Source organism: Tupaia chinensis, unplaced genomic scaffold, assembly GCF_000334495.1.
Source record: "Tupaia chinensis unplaced genomic scaffold, TupChi_1.0 Scaffold000147_1, whole genome shotgun sequence".
In the NCBI taxonomy this organism is placed as follows: Eukaryota; Metazoa; Chordata; class Mammalia; order Scandentia; family Tupaiidae; genus Tupaia; species Tupaia belangeri.
The window spans coordinates 4312192-4320042 of record NW_006159617.1 but is presented as its reverse complement, the minus strand read 5'-3'; the positions used below and the strand labels follow the sequence as shown (position 1 = coordinate 4320042).

The following is a 7851-nucleotide window of genomic DNA, read 5'->3' as shown; positions in this document are numbered from 1 at the left end:
CAATCCCTTCTCCTCCATTCTCCTTTCGGGATCTTGGGCACGCTCGCACATGCGCCCGGCATGAGTTTTAAGCCACCGGGGCTGGGATGCGAACCGCAGTCAACTACGTGGGAATCCAGCGACATAGCCATTACGCTAACTGCTGGTTCCCTATAGTTGTTTTTAACAGTGGCATTTTAGTCTGTTTTTCTCTCAGTAACAACTGAATACCACTCTGAGAAATCCTTGAGAAAAATTTTGGAACTTTTCTCTCCTGTAACTTTATTCTTTCCTCTGTTGTTCTTTTTTTTCCCCTATAAAATAAAATCCTAAACTCCATCCTTTCAGAGCACTGGTGCACTTTGCTGAGGTCTTTGCTCCCTGTTCATTCTCACACTCCGGCTTGAGTAAACCTTTTTGCTTGCTTGACAAACTTGGGTTTGATCCTCTATTTCAGGTTGACACAGGTCATGCAAAAATAACCCTAGAGCCTAATTTGATCTGTGGACCATATTCTGCCCATACCTGCTTTATACCTTCACTGAATAGAAAACATAGCTTTTAGTAAATGCCTTCTTTCAATGGATTGTTGCTTTCCCCAGTCTCATCCTTGTTCTCCTGTAGTCTCTAGCCAATGTGACATTCAGAGAGATCCTTTTGAAACATAACTCAAATTCTCTTAGTCAGATCTTTTCAATGGCTTACTCCCTGAAAACAAAGCCAAAATCCCCCAAATGCCTCCAAGGACCTAGCAATGTGGGTGTTCCATTTCCTTTCTGTCTTCATTTTCTTCTCCTTTCCATTCCGCTCTTTCTGTTCCCCCCTACACACACACACACTGATGTCCTTTGCTCCCTGAATATTCTAGGCATACTTTTACTTTATGGCCTCCCTGTGTGGTTGTTTCCTCTGTAATACTCAATCCCCAGATAGGCATATCATTCTCCTACAACCCAGTCATGTTCCTTTCTGAATTTTTACCTTCCCCATAAGGTCTTGACTGATCAGTTAATTTCAAATTGCAACCTTCTTCCACTAACACTCTCAATCTCATTCTTGCTTTCTATTTGTCCCTAGTATTGACTTCCTGTACTACTTATTTTACTCATTTAGCCAATGTTTAGGTATATGTTCATATATATATTTTTAATGAATTTGTTTCTTTCTTTGTCCCTCCAACTAGTTTGGCAGGATATTTATCTGTTTCTTTCACTGCTGTATTCTCTGAACACCTATAAAACCACAGAAGAACAGTACCTGGAAAATCAATACATTTTCTTGATTGAATGCATAAATTAATAAATGAATCCCCCAGGGATTTTGAGTTGAGGACTGGTGAAAAGGGAAAGGTAGAATAGTTGGGGAAGGGTATTATAAGAAGCAAAATTTGGAGTTCTCTACATATATCCTAATATGTAAGTTTTTGTTAATTTAAGTAGTTTCAATGTGGCAGGGGTTAGGAATTAGTTTAGAGAGACACATCACCAAGATTTTTAGAGTGCATGCTGTGGAATTCTTGATAACCACATAAAAATTTTGGGAAAAAAAAACCTCATTAGGATGTATATGAGTGTTTTTTTCAGTAAGTTCATGGAAAATTGTGTATTAAAAAACAAACAAACAAACAACAACTATGGAATAGATTTCAAACCATGGTTTTCCCCAAAATAAGCTCAAACTTTAATCCTATTTTTCCACTAACTTAGAAGTCTGGTATACCACAATTAACATATTAATGATTTACAGAAGCCCCTTAAAGTAGGGATTGCAAATATCAATATCCTGCTTTTATTGCTGAGTTTAATTTGCTTAAAGTTGCATCACAATTTAGTTATAGATGTGAAATTGTGCTCAGAATGTTTGAGCAGGTCTTTTCTAGAAAACTATAGCTTAATAAGGTACTAGTAGCCCATCAAGATTCATTTAACTTCTAATATTGCAGATAGTACAGAACCAATTGTGGGCTGTCTGTTTTAATGAAAGGAAGAAGAGATTTAGTTAGCACAAAACAAAGGAAATATTAAGTGTTGTTTTCTATTAACATTATTAATGGAAAAAGTATGCTCCAGCTGCCTTCAGACAATCTGGGACAGTTACGTCTGCACTATGACTGCCTTTCTCTGTCCCTGAGACAAATTCCCTTAACACACCACTAACTTAGTGAAGCAGATAAGGCACATTTGGGCAATTAGGAATTCTTAAGCTTAATTTTTCCAGAACTCTTGCTATTAAAATGAATATTGTAGGTCTAGTTGCTTTCTGCTATAAAAAAGTTGTTTGAGTCTTCATTTTATGGTGACTGAAATGAACTCATTTTGTCTCATGGCTTCCCGTATACTTCTGTTCGGTCTGTTTTGTGTTTGGAAAATATCAAGTAGAAATTAAAAAATCAAGATTAAAAAAATGGTAACTTACATGGAATATTTGTTAACCTACATGAATGTGCACAATAAATGAAATCTAATCCAAATGTCTATTTTATTTTAGTGTTGTATATCGGGCTGGAACTTTCTAGGTACCAGAAAACAAGAGTTCACTAATCTTATTGGGAACTTCAGTTCACAGACACCTTCAGTGATTAGTTCTGCTTATCTACAGAATCACCTTCAGGTATTACTCTTTGCTATACTCCATCTTAGTTTCCAGAATTTCTCACCATGCCTCTTACTACACCATGATCTAATTTTATCTTTCCAAGCTATGAGTGAAAGCCAGGTCCCAAAATATATATATTTTTTTCCTTGAGTAGAGACCATGGAAATAGAAGGAAAAGGGTCTCAGGACCATCCTCAATAAATGCCAACAGATCTGAAATAGCATCTCTATATTTGTAAGATTTCCAGTATATTTTAATGTGGACAAAAGCACTTTCAGTTACCTTATCACTTGTTCCTAAAAAAATAAAACAAGAAAAAAGGAAACAATTAGGAATTACTATTGTTTGTGTTTTACTATTGCAATCATTTCTCCAACCATCACTGTACATTCCAGGATTATGAGAAACATTAAGTGACAATTTGAATAATGCCTTTCATTCCACCAAGAATTTCTCTTTTTCTGTTGTGCACCCAGAATATTCATTTTGCTCTTCATAACTCAGTTTGCACCTCATTCTTCTCTTCACACACACAAAAAAGTTGTGATCACACTCTTTTCTTTTTTTCTTTTTTTTTTTTTTATAGTTTATTTGCTCACTTTTTCCATGAGGGAGAGAGAGAGAGAGGGAACCACAATAGAGTCCCGATACTGTGATTAACCCCCAGTCTTCAGCCAGCCTCAGATCATGGGCGGGTACATTTCTGGAGTACTCAAGTAGTCTGGAGACAGACTTGAACTGAAAATATTTCCATGTGAGAGTGTCTGGCAGTGTATCATGTTTTACTTCTGTGCCCTCACACTCTCCTTTTTGCCACAATTGCACTTTCACATACTTGGTTTTTGCACTTGCTACCCTATATTATAATTATATTTTTTCACATATAGCCATTCGCTTTTAGACCACAGGTTCTTTGAGGCCAAGACTACTTATTTTTCATCTATCAATGTTGCTTTTACCTTGCTATTTGGTGTGAATAAATTAAAAGTAGCTATGTATTTATCCATTGTACACCAATAAAAGGAAAAAATATCAATAATATTGTTACCTAAAGTTAGTTCTCTAGTAAACTGCAGTGCTTGATTGCAGTTATAATGTTCTTTCTGCTGTTGAGTTGTTGGAAAAGTCATGACACATTTTTGCATAGAAAAAGATGTCATGACTTTTTCAATGATTTAGTATTTTATTTTATACTTTCCTTCCTGTATCTTTTCTTGGTTTCTATCTGTGTCTTTAGGACAAATTCTAGAAAAATAGGTATGAAGGTAGGATTAGCCACAGACCACACTTAGCTAATATAGTAAGAAAATTGTATGTGATTTGAAACTCCTAAAGCATATAAATATCCATCTTCCCTTTGAAGCATATAGAGGTATTTGCTTCTAAAGTGTTTTATTAGCAGTTCATCAAGAAGTTTCACACAAGGCTCCTGATTAGCTATTAGTATACTGATAGTACTTTCTGGTTTGTTTTACATGTTAAGTGTGAGGGATTTTGGGGGAGGATGCACACAGCATGGGAATGCTCCTTTATGCCTGATGCTTCACTGTTGTCAAGAGTACTCCTTAGGGTAATTTCAGGCTGGACTCCCTTACTTACTCTGCCCCTTGCCCTAGATGGGTAAGCGACTTATCTGAAAAGTTCAGAAAAATTAGCTGGGCATGCTTAGCTTCACTAATTCTCCTCTTTCCTTTAAGAGTGTGAGGTGTTTTTTTTTGTTTTTGTTTTTGTTTTTTCTATTTCTGCAATTCTCTGTGTAACAAGTTGGTAAATCTGTCCAAATCCAGAGTTCAGTTACGAGGTCATATATGGCTTTCATTTGAACTAGAGTTCTTAAACCAGGGATATAACCAGAGAAAAGAATATTTTGATCTCACCTTTACTCTTTTATTTCCTAACATTTCTGTAGGGATTTGGATCTGGAGGGATATTGAAAACCCCTAACATTTGGAACATTATCTAGGAACTGAGAAATAAAAAGAAAGGTGCATAATTTTGGAGAGTAAAATTTCACATCAATATAATTTCCACCACTTTCCATGTGGAAAATGTTTTGGTTCTGCATGGAAGGTGGTTTTGTACCTTGATCTTCAATGTGTGGTGGGCTGTTTTGATCTTGACAATTTGGAGCTATTTAAGTTAGGTTAGGCAAGTTTGTATAGTAAACTGGTGAAGCCTGGAGAAAGTTTATTACCTGCTATATTTGTTTCTCGTTCCTGCTATAACAAATTACTCCAAATTTGATAGCCTAAAACAATACAAATTTGCTCTCTTACCATTCTGGAGACCCTAAACCTGAAATCGAAGCATCAGCAGTGCAAGAGTCCTTGCAGACTCTTTGGGGGAGAGTCTACTCTTCAACTATTTTAGCTTCTGGCGGTAATTGGTTTCTTTGGCTTGTGGTCACCAAACTCCAAAGTCTATCTCTCTATTCACATCACCTTCTCTTCTGTGTATATCTTCTTCCTGTTTATTTCACATTTCCCTCTTGTTCTTTCAGAATGGTACTTGGCCCTCCCAGATAATCCAAGATAAAAACCTCATCTCAAGATCCTAAATGTTTCAGGTCAATGACATAGACTAATGGACTTCCCAGTGAGACTACAACCAAAGAGACTGTCTTTTTCTCAAGAAGCATTGGGTTTCTGCTATGTTTTTTGGCCATAGTCTGTACTGGATTCTGAGGGCAACATTTTGCCTAGTTTAATTCCCTTAATGCCTGAGAGTTGGTAAACTTTCTACATTCCTTAATTCTGGGGCTAACAGTGTACATACACACAAAAGTAACTAACTCTTTGGACTCTTTGAAAGCATTGTCCATGAGAGACTTGCATTAAGTTATTAAAACATCTGAGGCCTTAAGAGACTCACATTCCTGTCTATGAAAGAAGTTTGAGCTGTACATACTGAATAAGCCCTCAAATCCATTGCGACACAACGAACCTTGCCACTGAGAATGAACCAAATTAGACATTTGGAGGATTACTTATGGATATTTAGACTTTAGACTTTCAAACCATAATAATAAGCAAATGATTTCAGACTTAGACTTTAACACTTTGGGATCTTAGTTTGTAAATGCTCTTGGTGGCTGATAGATTCTGTGGGGCTGACTCACATGAGAAAGTCACTGGTTCACGTTTAGAGACCACCCTGAATCCTTTGGGGGCAAACATATGTCCATGATCTGGGGCTGGCTGAAGCCAGGGATCAAATGTAGCATTAAGGCCCTGTTGGGGGTTTTCTCTCTCTCACACACACTCACGGGATAAATAAATAAATAAAACCCAAAATACTCTTTAATTTCTTCCTGAAAAAATTTAGTATTGGGGGCCAGTAGATGGCATGGTGGTTATGGCACTGGACACTCCCACATAGCTGATCACAGTTCGAGTCCTAGGCCTGGTGGCTGGCTTTCTCACTTTCCCTCTTTCTTTCTGTCTCTGTCTCTCTCTGGTCAAATTTTTTAAAAAAATGAATAAATAAATATTCTTAAAAATTTGGTATTGGGAAGGGTTTACTTTAATATATGGAACATTTATTTTATGCTCAGCTTATTAGACTGCCCTTATATTATTCATCTTTTTTCTAAATATTTACTTAATTCCATTTGTTGTTATTATTATTTTGATTTGACCAGAGAGAGAGAGAAAGGGAAAGCGAGAAAGTAAGCTACCAGGTCCAGGACTTGAACCACAGTTAGCCATGTGGGAATCTAGTGCCTTTAACCATTCCACCATCTGCCGGCCCCTATAATTCATTTTAATTTGTCATTTAAGCTCATTGTCAAATTTCTGTGGCTAGATACATTTTAGAATAGACGGTTGTTTTTCATGATTGGTTATCAATAACCTTGTAGTTCATTTAATTCACTTTTGTGCCCATTTCAGAAATTTCTCAGATAAAAATATAAATTATTCACCAGCAGTTCCAAGATGCAAACCAAATGAGCAGCTCTATGAAAATGGGAGCAAGTCTATCCTGATAAACTTCTGATTCTTTTTCCTGAAAGGAATTGTTAATACTCCATTGACTATGATGCTAAAGGTAGAGTTAAATGGGTTAAGAGAATTAAAAGCAGGGATATGTTAGGGAAGATATTTTTCCATCTTTATTCCCATCTTTGTTCCCTCCATAAAAAGGAAATTTGATTAGTGCAGTTTGGCATTTCTGTCTTTTACTCATAGACACTGGATAAGTGAAGTGACCTATTTGGTAAAGTTGGAAAGAATAACTGACCATGTTTTGTTCAACTCTTCTTTTCTGCGTATTAGGAGTGAGTCTGCCTATAGAGACAAAAGGTCTGTACTCTTCCATGCTACATGGGCAGAGTCTTACAGACATGCCTCTCCCACATGTGCATGGCTAGAACCACTTGGCTATGACAGAGTGGGTTTGGATTTCATTTCGCAGTTTCAGTTGGCTCTCTTATTAGGCCAAATTCCCCAACGTGGGCTCTATCGGTCAAAAGCTGACATCAGGGTTAGTCAGCCATAATATGTGGGGTCTAATGTAAAATGAAAAGGTAGGACTCCTTGTTCAAAATGCAAGGACAAAGTGCTGCACTGGGTAGACTAGGTTCCGTCCCTAAATTCACGTCCTCCAGGAACTTGTGAACATAACCTTATTTAGAAATAGAATTATTTTCCAGATTAAGTCCAGATAAGGTTATACTGGCTTAGAGTGCTAAAGCCAATGACTTATGTCCTTACAGGGAAAATGATATTTGGAGACAGACAGACACAAGCAAGGAAGACAGCCATGTGATGACAGGATAAGACTTGAAGCGATGCAGGTATAAAATACAAGGCTTGCCAAGGATTTCTCACAGTCACCGAAAGTACTGAGACAAGGAGCAGGGCCAGCCAGGTGGCCTAGTGGTTAAGGCAGCAGAAACACTCATGGCAGACTGCATAGTTTAAATCTTGGAGCCGGCACCTTGTAAAACATTCCCGCCCATGTGCATGTTACTTCCCTGTGTGAGAGAAAAAAGTGGAGAAGAGATTGCCACGTGGTCATCCTCCCTGGAGGATGTTTTCTCACTCGTTCCTCTCTCTCTCCGGCAAGTGCATGTGCCCTATTAAAAAAAAAAAAAAAAAAAAAAAAAAAAAAAAAAAAAAAAAAAAAAAAGAGTCAACGAACAATTCTTCTTTTTCTGAGGTTTTGGAGAGGAGAGAATGTGATCCTTCAGACACCTCGATTGTTGGACTTTTGTCCTGCAGAACTGGAATGAATAAAGTTCTGTTGTTGAAGCACCTAGTTTATGGCATTTTGTT

The 7851-nt window shown here is 37.2% G+C and overlaps 1 long non-coding RNA gene across 2 annotated transcripts in view; it reads left to right on the top strand.

Annotated features, from left to right (window-relative positions):
• The window catches only part of LOC102499978 (uncharacterized), a 10560-nt gene extending 2972 nt beyond the window's left edge, over window positions 1-7588 (top strand). For both annotated transcript variants that reach the window (XR_001370151.2, XR_001370150.2), the window contains exons 3-4: window positions 2467-2589; window positions 7290-7588. This is a non-coding gene — a long non-coding RNA (uncharacterized LOC102499978). The remainder of the gene's footprint in view (window positions 1-2466; window positions 2590-7289) is intronic.
• Window positions 7589-7851: the final 263 nt, after the last annotated feature.